This window comes from Ostrinia nubilalis, chromosome 18 (genome assembly GCF_963855985.1).
Source record: "Ostrinia nubilalis chromosome 18, ilOstNubi1.1, whole genome shotgun sequence".
Lineage (NCBI taxonomy): Eukaryota > Metazoa > Arthropoda > Insecta > Lepidoptera > Crambidae > Ostrinia > Ostrinia nubilalis.
In genome coordinates, this window is record NC_087105.1 from 2,776,103 (window position 1) to 2,788,520 (window position 12,418).

A 12,418-nucleotide genomic window follows, 5' to 3' on the forward strand; every position below is an offset into this window, starting at 1 on the left:
TTAGCTAATAAATCCTTAATCACATTCTACCAATTAATGAGGATAGAAACACAGAAAAGTTATGGTTGTTTTAAAATTTGAGTTAGCTAAGCATTTTTATCTCAAACTAGCGGACCCAACAGACTTCCTTCTGTCAAAAATATTTGGAATGTGTTCATTGCATGGAATAGCAATAAAGTTCAAATAGACTTTACATTTTAGTTATAAAACTTTTGTATGGGAAAAAAGGGCTGTTTTTAGGGTTTTCCCGGAAATTATTCGATTTTTTCTTGCCGTAAAAACCATCCTTGGACTTCAAGGAACATTTTAAAAAAATAATTGGTAAAATAGGCATCCGCTACGAAATGATATTACGAAACTCCACCCGCTAGTGTTTTACATAAAATAAATAAGAGTGTGCTGTGCATCACTTAATACCCGATCGTCAAAGACTAGATATCTTCTCAGAAGCGCTCCTACTTTGCCCAACCGCGAGTCCCCAGGCGCTCCGTAATCAGCTTAAACTTGCGGCAATTAGTAGAGGAATAATTAAATTTAAATAATAATTACACCGCGAGCAGGTGCAGCCGCGGCGCTCTCAGGGATCTTAAACTTGAGAAGTTTGCGGAAAAATGCAGGGAACTGACAGGTGGTGAGTTGAGGGTGGCGAAAATAAAGACAAAAATTTTAATACCCGGAATTTGAACAAAAAATAGCAGTAACAGTAGCAGTCTAATGTTATGAAGACATTAATTTGCACTATTTCTTTAAAAAGAAAAGAAAAGTAAAGTTAGGTACTTCCTAAGAATAACAACTGCGATCGAACTTAGCTTCAATCGAGTAGCTCGAACCGAACTTGACAGAAAACGGTAGCCTAAAATATGAACAAAGTTGCAGTCATCTAGTTATGGCATACTATTAAAAACCATGGATAATGTGCTACCCTAGAGTCTAGACTGTCAAGTATTTGATATTTCAGAAATATTCCAAACATATCAGAAAATTTTAATACAAAAGAAAAAATTAAGACGCTAGAAAAGAAAGAAATTCATTTTGTGTTCAAGTTTCCCAAACTTCGATCCATATCATGATAAAAAGCGTTTAAATTCAAAACTCACTATGCATATCTCCCCTTATATTGCCTATGCCTGCCAAAAACCGTAATGCAATATGGTTCGGGGCATTTATTTTATTTTTATTGCCCCAAATCCTTCTTAAAGCCCCGGCTTGTCGCCTCCCAGTTTGTTCAGGGGTTCAGATATTTTGTTTTCTCTACATTTCGGTGGTGTTGTGGTTGGTACTCAGACGTAAGTAAACGTATATTTTAAAGGCTTTGTTTATCGATTTTTGGGGAACATTGAACGGATTTTCCCATCTTATTGGGTAAAAGTGATATCACCCTTAATTTAGGGATAAAAATTTGTCTGATAATATGGCTGAAATGTTTCGGATTTGGATCGGAAACTTAGAAATATTTCTTATTAGAGACAAGTTGATTGAGGCAAGTAAATAACTAAATGAGGTATTTCTATGTCCTGCTTGAGAATTAAGCCCTGTCCTTTCGAATCGAAGGAAATCATAAAATGTCACTGCTGTGGATAGTTACCATCTACAATCGTTGTGGGTTCAAATATCTGCAGCACTCTGATTGACTTGAACTCAATTCACCATCTACCAGGAAAGTGTGCATCGATTCTTCAAAATGAAGCTGCCGTATTTCGTTAGAAAAAAGCTAAGAAAATTACTTCAGCAGCTCTCCAAAACCCACGCGCGCTACAGACAGTAAACTTTATAACTAGAATATACCGTCGCATGCTCAAGCCCAATATTGTTATTAATTAAGCAAGCACTATCGAGTAATATATTTAGCGTTGTAATAAAATCATTGTAGCAACTGTTCCTCTAACACACCTTTGTTCGTACTTTCCAGACGCTGTCGTTTGAGCCATCGGGCGATGGTGTGTGGGTCAAGTGAATGGGTTAGCTACAGCTTTTCCATCGTTTATTTTCCAATGCAGGAACTATCATCATCATCATCATCATCATCATCATCATCATCATCATCATCATCATCAAAATCATCATCATCAACATCATCATCATCAACATCATCATCATCATCATCAGGCAGACTCAGTAAGTCTTCACTGCATTTTTTTTATGTTACAGGAGGCAAACGAGCAAACGGATCACCTAATGGTAAGTGACGCAGTCTCTGGGGCGTTACAGGTGAATGAACTATAGCCCTTACCATTATTTTTGGGTTTGGGAGGACTGAAGCTCCCACGGTATGTATAATCACCTTTTACTATCACGGGTAGGGTACTTCTTGTACTGCGGGAAAAGAGGGATTGCATCATTTCTATGTTCGTTTGACCACAATCGCACCTGGTGTTAAGTTACATCTCAAAGATGAATATTGAAATCTTTTGCTGTTTTTTCTGAGCGGAGTTTTTCTACCAGTTAAGAATAAGGCTTTTCTCGCTATCTCTTATAGCTCAAAGACGCCAAAACAGCAAAGTTCATCAGTCTCTGCCGGTAACGTTGTTACTGACTCAATCAGCGTCCATTGACGACACGCCGTAAGCCCAATCTGATTACGTCACATTACTCGCGCCTTCCCGTCTGTTGTCGACTCCCAATGACGTCATAGTGACGTCATAAATTACGGAGAGCCTTTTAGGGGAAAGCAATTTTGAAGTTTTAAAGTTGGGTGTTTTCTGGCAAACTAAGCGGAATTTGGAACCACGGTGATCGGATAACTTATGTACGAGGATAATGTACAATATAAAATATCGCGTTTTTTCACCGCAGCATCTTGCAATTGAAACGCATATTACGAGTATAGCAATCCATGTAACTATCAAACCAACATAGCTGAATAGAAAAAACGAGTTAGCAATGTCTGAAAAATAGTGTCATGAGCTGTAACCATTTTTCCATGAGTAGTTGGAATAGATGTTTGATAAATCAGTAGCCGCAGCCTTTGGTGGACCACCAAAAATGAGCAAGCTACGATTGGCATAAGCCCTGTGCTCTGATGTAAGAAGTTTCTAATACTTTGCAGTCTTCGTCTGCTTAGCCAAGTCACTATATTGTGGTACATGATCCTTTATCATTACGTATTCTTGGCCGTGTTTGGCAACAACCACTGTAGCAACATTTGCGAGCAAACTAATTATGTTGCCCCAATATTACACATGCAACAATATCGTTGAAGGGACCCCAGATTTGTCAACAGCTTCCGAGTTCATTACACATCGACCAGGCCTTGTGACCTCTTGTGGGATGGAAACATAGGGGTTAATTTTTGTTGCAGTACCGCACTACCGCTTCAATAAACTTACTTATTGTATTGTACCAGAAAAAGTAAGCACATGAACGGACTTGACTGCCAATAAAAACTCAACCAGACCATATAAGGTCAGCAGGTTTGTCCCGGGAAAAAGTTTACTGTCACTGGACTCACAACGGAATTAATTGTCGACTGAACAACTTCTACATGGTTAGTTAGTTGTGATTGGGCACAATTACGATTTTGAATGTTCCACCATTTTGTTTCTTATTCTGGAATCCTAAGACTGCTTGTGGTTGACGAAGTGTTTTTTGCTCTTCCACGATATTTTCATCTTACATCAAGTCATCTACTTTTTCAGCCACACTATTATTAACATACTCCATTCCCTTGACATCATCCAGATTTATTTTATAATCAAAAATATCAGCGGTATCGCTCACAGTTTCCATCCTTATGTTTTCGCCTAACAACCTCCTACCATCAAACATGGCAAACTTTAACGCGGGTGGGAGGCCAGCGTAAATTGGTTCCTAATACATTTACTATTCAGCCGGTCAATATGAAGAGACGTGCATAATTTAGACACCACTAAATAGGGGATCGTTTAATATTCAAAGGGTAGGGGACAATATTTTGTTTCCTATCAGAAGGGTTGGATAAAGGGAATGCGTGATTCAGATTTTAGGTATGGCATGTGTAATTAAGCGATGGCTTTTAATGGGTGGAATTTCCATGTGTTATGGGAGGATGGTTTAGCAGAGACATATTGACCTCTGAGGCTATGTATATGTAGGTATTGTAAAACGTTGGTTTTGAATTTTTGTTATTTGAACGTGGCTAAATCATCGTTTTGTCTGCATTTTTGTGTCTTTGCGACGTTTTTTTTTAAATTTGTCACGAAAATTTTTTAAATACATAGTTCGGCTCTTAAATTTAAGAAAAAACCCTTATTAAAAAGACATTACTTTAGTTAGAGAATGAAGACTATAATGGAAAGTCAGTCTAAGTTGGGCAGCGACCAACCGTATAGGGATATAGGTAATGTTTATCAGTAATTGTAAACTACCCTCAACATCAAATAAATCGCACCTTCCACGACGCTAACTTTATAGATTTTCTTCTGACATAATCATGGTGCCCCAACAATATTGGTGTTATTTGAAAGCCCAAGAAATAACCTTAAAGAAAAACACATTTTTTTTATAAACAATTAACAGGTACCATAAATGTGACTTGAAAAAAGGCCTCACTTGGGGCTCACCTATGGGACCAAGTAGACCAATTTTTGTGGTTATAAAACCAAATAATTATCTTACGTATCCTTTTTAACAGATGGATAGCAATTAATCCCAATTTAACAGTTTTATAGCCATAAAAGTTGGCTCAAGCGTAACTACCTATTTTTTGAAGAAGTGACTCTGGATCCTTCTATAGACACATTTTTGGGGTAAAACCCTTTCCTTTAATGAAATGAAGTTTAAAACTAGGCTTTCAAATGGTACCAATGTTGGTGGGAAGTGGTAATGCATACGTTTGATAAGTGCTTGTCGCGGGAGGTGCGATTTATTTGATGCCGAGTGTATTATCTAGTTAGACTGTGGTTGGGATACTATTCCCTGATACGAAAATATCTAGACCATACATACAGGTGGTTACAATCTTGCTTGATTATTGTTACGAAATCAAGATTTGAGCGCTATATCAGAATGTGGACTTTAATCCACCAGCTTTAAACATCAATCGGCTTATTACGTTAAATTGGCGGTAGATTTACAGTACCTAATACCCTTCAGTGAGTATTATAAGTATCTCTGTCTACCCGCATTACAGAATTGACAGATATCTCTAACATATCAAATCCCTAACCAGAAGGGTTCCACGTGCCTTTAACAGAGTTACCGCCCCTCATCAGAACTAATGAATGTACGTCATGTCTCGCATACTGATCCAGTGGCTGTATCGAGATATCGGTTTATTTAGGATTTGGTACCTATTTAACAATTTATAGAAATAGATCCTAAGATTTTTAAAAATCTTTATTTGAGGCATGGAAATTATTAAAATAGTAAGACACGGGTCTTAACGCGACGTTTATTAATGTTTATTTTCATTGAAATATTTTTTAAAGCCACAGGGTCATTAGATTTCTGAATGAAAAAGTTCTTACTCTATGTTGATTGAGATTGAATTTTAAACATGTTATTGAAAAATTTATGTGGAAATTATTAATGAAATCTGTTTCGGGGTTTTTTTTTTTCTATAATTTTAATAATATATTTTTTTAAAGTTACTTCTTCAACTTTCCTATAATGGATGTATTTAGCTCCACAATTCGTCTGATTTAGTTTCATCATGTCCTCTACTACTTTAGCTTGCTTATCTACAGGGTTCAGGATGAGCAACATCACTATCATCATCAGTTTATTTAGCTTTTTTATCAGGAGCACGATCCTGCCCAATACACTGAAAGCAACACGCTACATTCCCCACACTGGCTGGATAAGTTTGGATGGTGGGGCTTAAAATATCTACTTTAATTAGAATTGTCCCTTCCTATCTCATATCTACCATTGCCCAGGCCCAGTGTTTCGTGCTGCGGAAAAAATCATAACTTTTTGAGAGAACGTAATGGGGTGTCATGAAGGGTGTAATTTACAAAATTTTCCCCTTCATTGTAAGATGATTTTGCTTGAAAGGGGGCCGATTGCCGTGACTTGCCGAAGGGGATGTGTAGGAGGTAGGAATTGTTGGACGTGGTAGAATAACTTACGGTGGTAAAGAGGATAGAGGAATTTGTGTAATAAATTATTATGTGACAGTATTGATTTCTACTTTTGCTCACTAACTCGAGTTCCAGACTAAAGAAACACTTGGCTTCATTCTCTCATAAGGCCCAGAACAGACGGTGAGACGCAACTGCAACGAAACTGCAACTGCTAGTTACTTTTGAGTTGCATCTAAGGTTAGCTCTGCCCTTCTGGCAAACAGGGTTCTACATGACTCAACGACAGGGACAAAAAATAAAAAATGTCTCATCCATCCTTATTCCTTCCACATTCCTACGCCGGAATATACGCTTAATAATACTGAAGGCTAAACTGATTTATCGTCCTCAAAACGGATAACATTCGCACCTCTAAGGGAGCTCACAGACGAGCGACAGTGTGAGTTCTTTTAGAGAGCTCTCAGACGAGCGACATTATGTCAGCGACTGTCGGCGACAATCTCCGACTCGTGCCTTTTACTGTCATGACGTGTTGACATTGACTATACTATGCGTGACTGCCCGTCTTCGAGAGTCACGATGAGTCGGCCACCGTCGTCTTGGCTATAAAATGCTACTCCAACAAACGTTACTTCGACATTACGTTACTCCGACACTACTAAATATCGACATGACTTTACTTCGATACTACACTACTCAGACAAAGGGGTAATTCCATAAATTAGTATTGGAGTAATGTATTGTCGAAGTAAGGTCGTCTTATTTGAATATTATTATCAACCATCGGCAATTATCGGTGACTGTCGCCGACTTAAGTCGCAAGCAGTCGCCGATATACCTACTGTCGCTCGTCTGTGAGAGCCTCAGGGGTTTTGAGTCAGTCTTTGTGAGCATCCCTGTGTGCACGCGCTTTATTTCACCTCATCGCTGTTGGGAATTGATGGGGAAAATTTCTCCGAGTTAAAATAAAAATGCAGCTGTATCATGTACCGAATTGTACTTTTCATCTTTTACTTTTGACGGCATTTCTTTTGAATTCCCATTGCAAGCTTTTTTCTTGCCTGTCATTCTTATTTTTTATGATATTCAAATTTTACATTTGTCACGTAAGATACTGTAAGAAAATACGAAAAAAAATCGAATTTCGCCAACAATTTTAGTACTTATAACACAAACTAAACTGATCTTTATTGATTTACCACATGGAAACAATAAATACTTGGTCTTTGAATATGACTTGGATTCCATGGAATTCACGAGGATTTCAAAACTCTACGCTTTAGGAATTTTCCTTTTGCAATCGAGCCGTCCCGCCATAATTACAGATTTATCCAATTAAAAATTCTAATTCACTTTCAAAATCAGTCAAAACGTACTAAAGTTCACGTATGTGAAAAACGATTCGAACTTTTTTACAATGTGCTTGTAGATACGACGCAAAGTCTGTTTTTGAAACATACAGATTACCTTTTATGATAACCACAAACGGACCCTACTAGAATGTCATACTGCTGTGACATCCCTCGATGCCTTTCTTTTATTTACCATCACAAAACGAGCAGGGCTGTAATTTTTTGCCATTCCATATTAATTGACTTGCGGGGACTGCAGTTAAACGGTTTTTACGTTAAATCGAATGACACAAAATGGAGGATGGAAATTTTTGGCCCGGACACAACGGGCGATGTACCACTGTGCGGGCTGATTGTTTTAAATGTCAATGTGATTAATGAGATCGGGTGACGTTTTTGTCGAATAAAACTCGCATCTGGTGTCACTGGGAATCCGGATGTAGTGACAGCCCGATTGGCAGTGATCGAATCAGTTTGTTAACGATGCGGTTGGTCTAACTGATGGTTATGGGGAATGAAATGGTGGATGTGGAACCGACGTGTTACAATTGAAAATAGAAAGGCTATTGCAAAAATTTAGGTTTAGTACTTTTTATTTTTTAGTGGCAGTGGGCGGGGCACATAGCCCGTAGAGACGATGGCCGTTGGGGCAGAAAAGTTCTCGAGTGGCGACCAAGGGCTGGAAGACGTAGCGTAGGCAAGCCCCCTACTAGGTGGACCGACGATCTGGTAAAGGTCGCGGGAAGAGCCTGGATGCGGGCAGCGCAGGACCGTGCATTGTGAAAAACCTTGGAGGAGGCCTTTGTCCAGCAGTGGACGTCATTTGGCTGAAACGAGCAAACGAACGAACTTTTTAGATAGCATGCGAGAAATATAAAGTTTTTAGCATATTTTATAACAGTCTTCTGCCTTCACTCTAAGAAGGAAAGCCAACTTATAGAAGATAATATGAATGAACCTTGAAAATCGTTTGTCTTCTTTACTTTTATTCAGAGTGTCATCATAACTATGAATTTCTGCTTTACAGGGCACGTCCGATTATGCTGAATGTCTACGAAGTCTTAATAAGCTAACTTAGTGGTCAGATTACTAACCATACAATAGTAAAGTGAAATTGGATGCGTTGGGTTTATACTCGTGGTTAAGCTAGTTAGAAAGTTGCTGTAATAAAGGATACAAGAGGCGGAAATAGTCCCGTATGCTATGCACTTTAACCAGTTTCAATCAAACTGTATTTCCCTAAATTGTAAACTAAAACCAGTGTACTTTAACGCCTAAATTAAAACCTTTCCCTTTTTCATTTGCACTTCCTTCACACCGTGCTAACGCGCCATCTTTTTCTCAAAGCTGCGCCCATTCCGCGCACTGTGCATTCAGGAGCTTTCAAAGGAAAGTGTCTCGGTCTCAATGTCCCTTTTTAACGATAAAAAGGACTGAATGCATTAAGCTCGGACTAAGGCTGAGCTTTGGTACGTTTTGGTTAGTTCTGGGTTCGTTTGCAAGTTTTAAATAAACGATGCAACTATCCTACCCTATTAGTTTATTCTACAAGAGACTTGCATCTGATTTTAAACTGTTTTCTACTTATTGCTTAAAATATTACTTATCAATGAAGCTGTCAAAAATTCAGTGATTTTTGTAGAGTGTTGAAGTTAGGTACTGATATTCCCGTTAATCTTTCAGCAGCTATTCCCGTTAAAATATTCGTTGGTTCACTACAAAGTCTAGCGGTCGATGGAGATCAAACTACTGGCCCTTGAATGGGCAGCCCAACACCTATATTCTTGAGTAAAGTCGTCAAATAGTTCGTGACACCACAGAATAATAATAAGTACTACGTACAGAAGTTTTACTTCGCAAAGGTATTTAAAAAAATGTATGCTCAATGTCATTAACAATATGGTGTAATTTAGCCTGTCTCAAGAGTCAAGCACCATTTTGTTGACAAACGTCATTGATCGGCACTGCGCCGAAGCTATAGGGCTGACTTCGGTAAAATGATGTGACGTGAGGTGCCAAACTGCGGAAAATGGCGGAGCAAATACATGATTTAGCATGAATTATCATGAATAATATTAACTAATTATTTACCTCTCAGTGTCTTGAGGCAATTTAAAAAAGTACATTCTGTGTTTTTATTATTATTTAGACAGTTAAATACTGCACAGTATTTAGTACACCATTTTCTTTATTTTCTTCCATCATACACAAGAATACGCGTGCGTGAGTCAATGTTCGTCCGTATGTGAGGCCTTGTCGAATAGTATCCTGTAGGTGGGCCATCGTGCGTGTTTTGTTTTCGATGTAAACTCGCGGAGATGAACAGGCCTGGTGACACCCAAAGAAGCCAAAAAGTTCGCAAGGTGGTGTTAGTCACGAACTATTTGATGCTACATCTGTTTATATCAAAATAGGATTTACCAACGTTACGAGTGTTGTACCTGTTCTATGAAAACGTTGACATAAAAGAGGTGGTATTTAAAATAGTGTAACTTAAAAATGGTTCTCTGAAAAAAAGCATCAATCTGAAAAACTTCAAGTTTCTCCCTAAAATAAATGAAATAATGGTCCCTTTCAAAACAGATTCCCCAAATTTGTACACAACCCATCAAAAATTACCCTTACCGTTCAAAATTTACGACTTGGCCAAGTATTTTCAAAACATGACAGAGTTTGATCGTTTCAGTACTGCGTACTTGTTATGAATGCTCATAGTAACTGATCTTCAATCTCTATCGAAAAGTTATAGCATGCTAGGCTAAGATTCATTCGTTTAGATTTCGTGTCGTTTAGATATGAAATCAAGCAAAATGCACAGTTATTTTTACTATTGAAAGAAAAGTCAACAACGTGAGAACGGATGCATTTTCACTTAGAAAAAAAGAATCGATAGCCCGTTTTCTTGTGCATTTGGTAGTTTTAAAAGCTGCATCTTGCAGGTAACATCATTATCGATTCAGCCATTGATCTTTGAGATTAGAATCTTTAGATGCAACTTAGTCTAGTCATATTTTTTATAAGTTTAATCTTATTAATGTTGTAGTAATGGTTTTTTAAGCAAATTGCCTTATTTTTACCTAATACCAGTCATCTGCTAACAAAATGGGCTATTAAGAAAATTCCAGCAAAGTTGTTCAAACTTCACAATAAAATACTTATTGGTATTTAAGACCAAGCGAACTTGATGGCCTCTTCTCCGTAATATGAAAAGCCTATTTCACTGTCATGATTATATTGATGAATTTCGCGGTTGTGCCACTTTTGTTTTGGATCGATTTGACGCAGTGGCTATTGTGCCAAAAGAACGTCTATTTCAGTCGCTATAAAATGCGACTAATAAAAAATTACAAGAGGCAACTAAGAGAGACATATTATGCAAACATCAGACTTCCCCCACCTGTCTGGCCAGCGTAGCGAGTGCAGGCCAAATTCTACATTTAAATCCGATTTAGAGAGAGTCGCGATACTTAAATGACCCGATGATGATGATTTTTATTTAGATTTAATAGTTTTTTTCATTTTTATTACATCTCATCTTCCGCGGAGGTCTTATAGGGGAGAAATATTATGCGAACATCAGTCATCCCAAACCCTTCTGGCCATCATGAGGCATCCATTTACCTCTTGCCGTGGTAAATTAGTGAGAGTCATACTTCTGCAGTTCTGTGTGCCTACCATGAGTTTACGTTAGGTGAGCTCGCTAGCGAATACGTCAAAAAATTCTATGAAGATTTTATTTCTTGAAAGTAGCCGCTAGGGGCGCTGCACAATATGTCATACATTTAAATGTCATTTTTTTACGCAGTCGCTAGCGAACACACCTAACGTAAACTCATGGTAGGCACACTGGAGATTAACGATCTGATAAGGATGATGATGATAAAAAGTTTTCTTTCATTTTTCTTTTTTATAGAAGCGTAAATCTCTGCATCCAGGGTCAGGTATTTGCAGACAGGGTCTAAAGGCCCGGTTTCCACCAAGATGGCATAGCGGAAAAGTGTCGGGCCATCTAATTTTTCTATAGAATTTGACTGTGCGGAGACGAGAAGTGAAAATAATGAAATCTGATTGGTTATTCAACACACTTCTGTGCTCCGCTCTGCTTTGGTTGAAACCAGGTCAAAGGTAGCATGAATAACGTCATAAAGCTACTTTACCCGCAAAATGTCCCAATAATGGCTTACCAAAAAGAAAAATACTCAAAAGCTTTTCACTTCAAGCCTCACCGATTACTTGACAAGCAGGTCTTTTCTTTGATAAGGACCTAATCGTGACAGGCGCTCGATTGCTCTTATTGGCTTCTAAAACGCCTTTGATTTGTGGAACAGGTATGATGAGTGGAAACAGTTTTGTTTCAGGTCTTTAGTTTAAGGTACAGTCTTGTTTTTTAGCTAGCAGGTAAACTTTTAAATGTAGTACAAAATCGGGAAAATAATATTCTTTATAACTTTTTTTAATATGCTTTTTATCATTTCGTCTCTACTGTAAGAGCACGAATTTACCAAAGCCAAATGAAGAGTTAGAAAACACGTTTGGATCAGTTTTTTCGTTCGTACGTTTCAGTCAGATGACGTCCACTGCTGGACAAAGGCCTTCCCCAAGGTTTTCCACAATAAACGGTCCTGCGCTGCCCGCATCCAGGTTCTTCCTGCGACCTTTACCAGATCGTCGGTCCACCTAGTAGGAGGCCTGCTCACAGAGTTTTTTCAATGATATTGGTCGCAAAAATATGTTGCATTTTTATCATGGTTGGGTCTAATTACGATTAAAATTCCATTAGTTCTTTAATATTAAAAATTCTTGGTTAACTTTAGACAAAATTCACCTTATTTTTCTACTTTAATAAACCACGTTTCATTAGGGCGAGGTTCCACCACAAGTGGCCTAATAACATCATTACTAAAATCTGCGGGCTCGTATTCTGTGAGTACGTACAAACATCACATCAAGTGTTACAAACTTGCATCTTATCTACTTGTAATAAGCGCTATAATGCTACAAAAATCTGCGAACTCGTATCCCGTGAGTGCGTTCATAAAACTCTTCTTTATTATACCCGTGCGT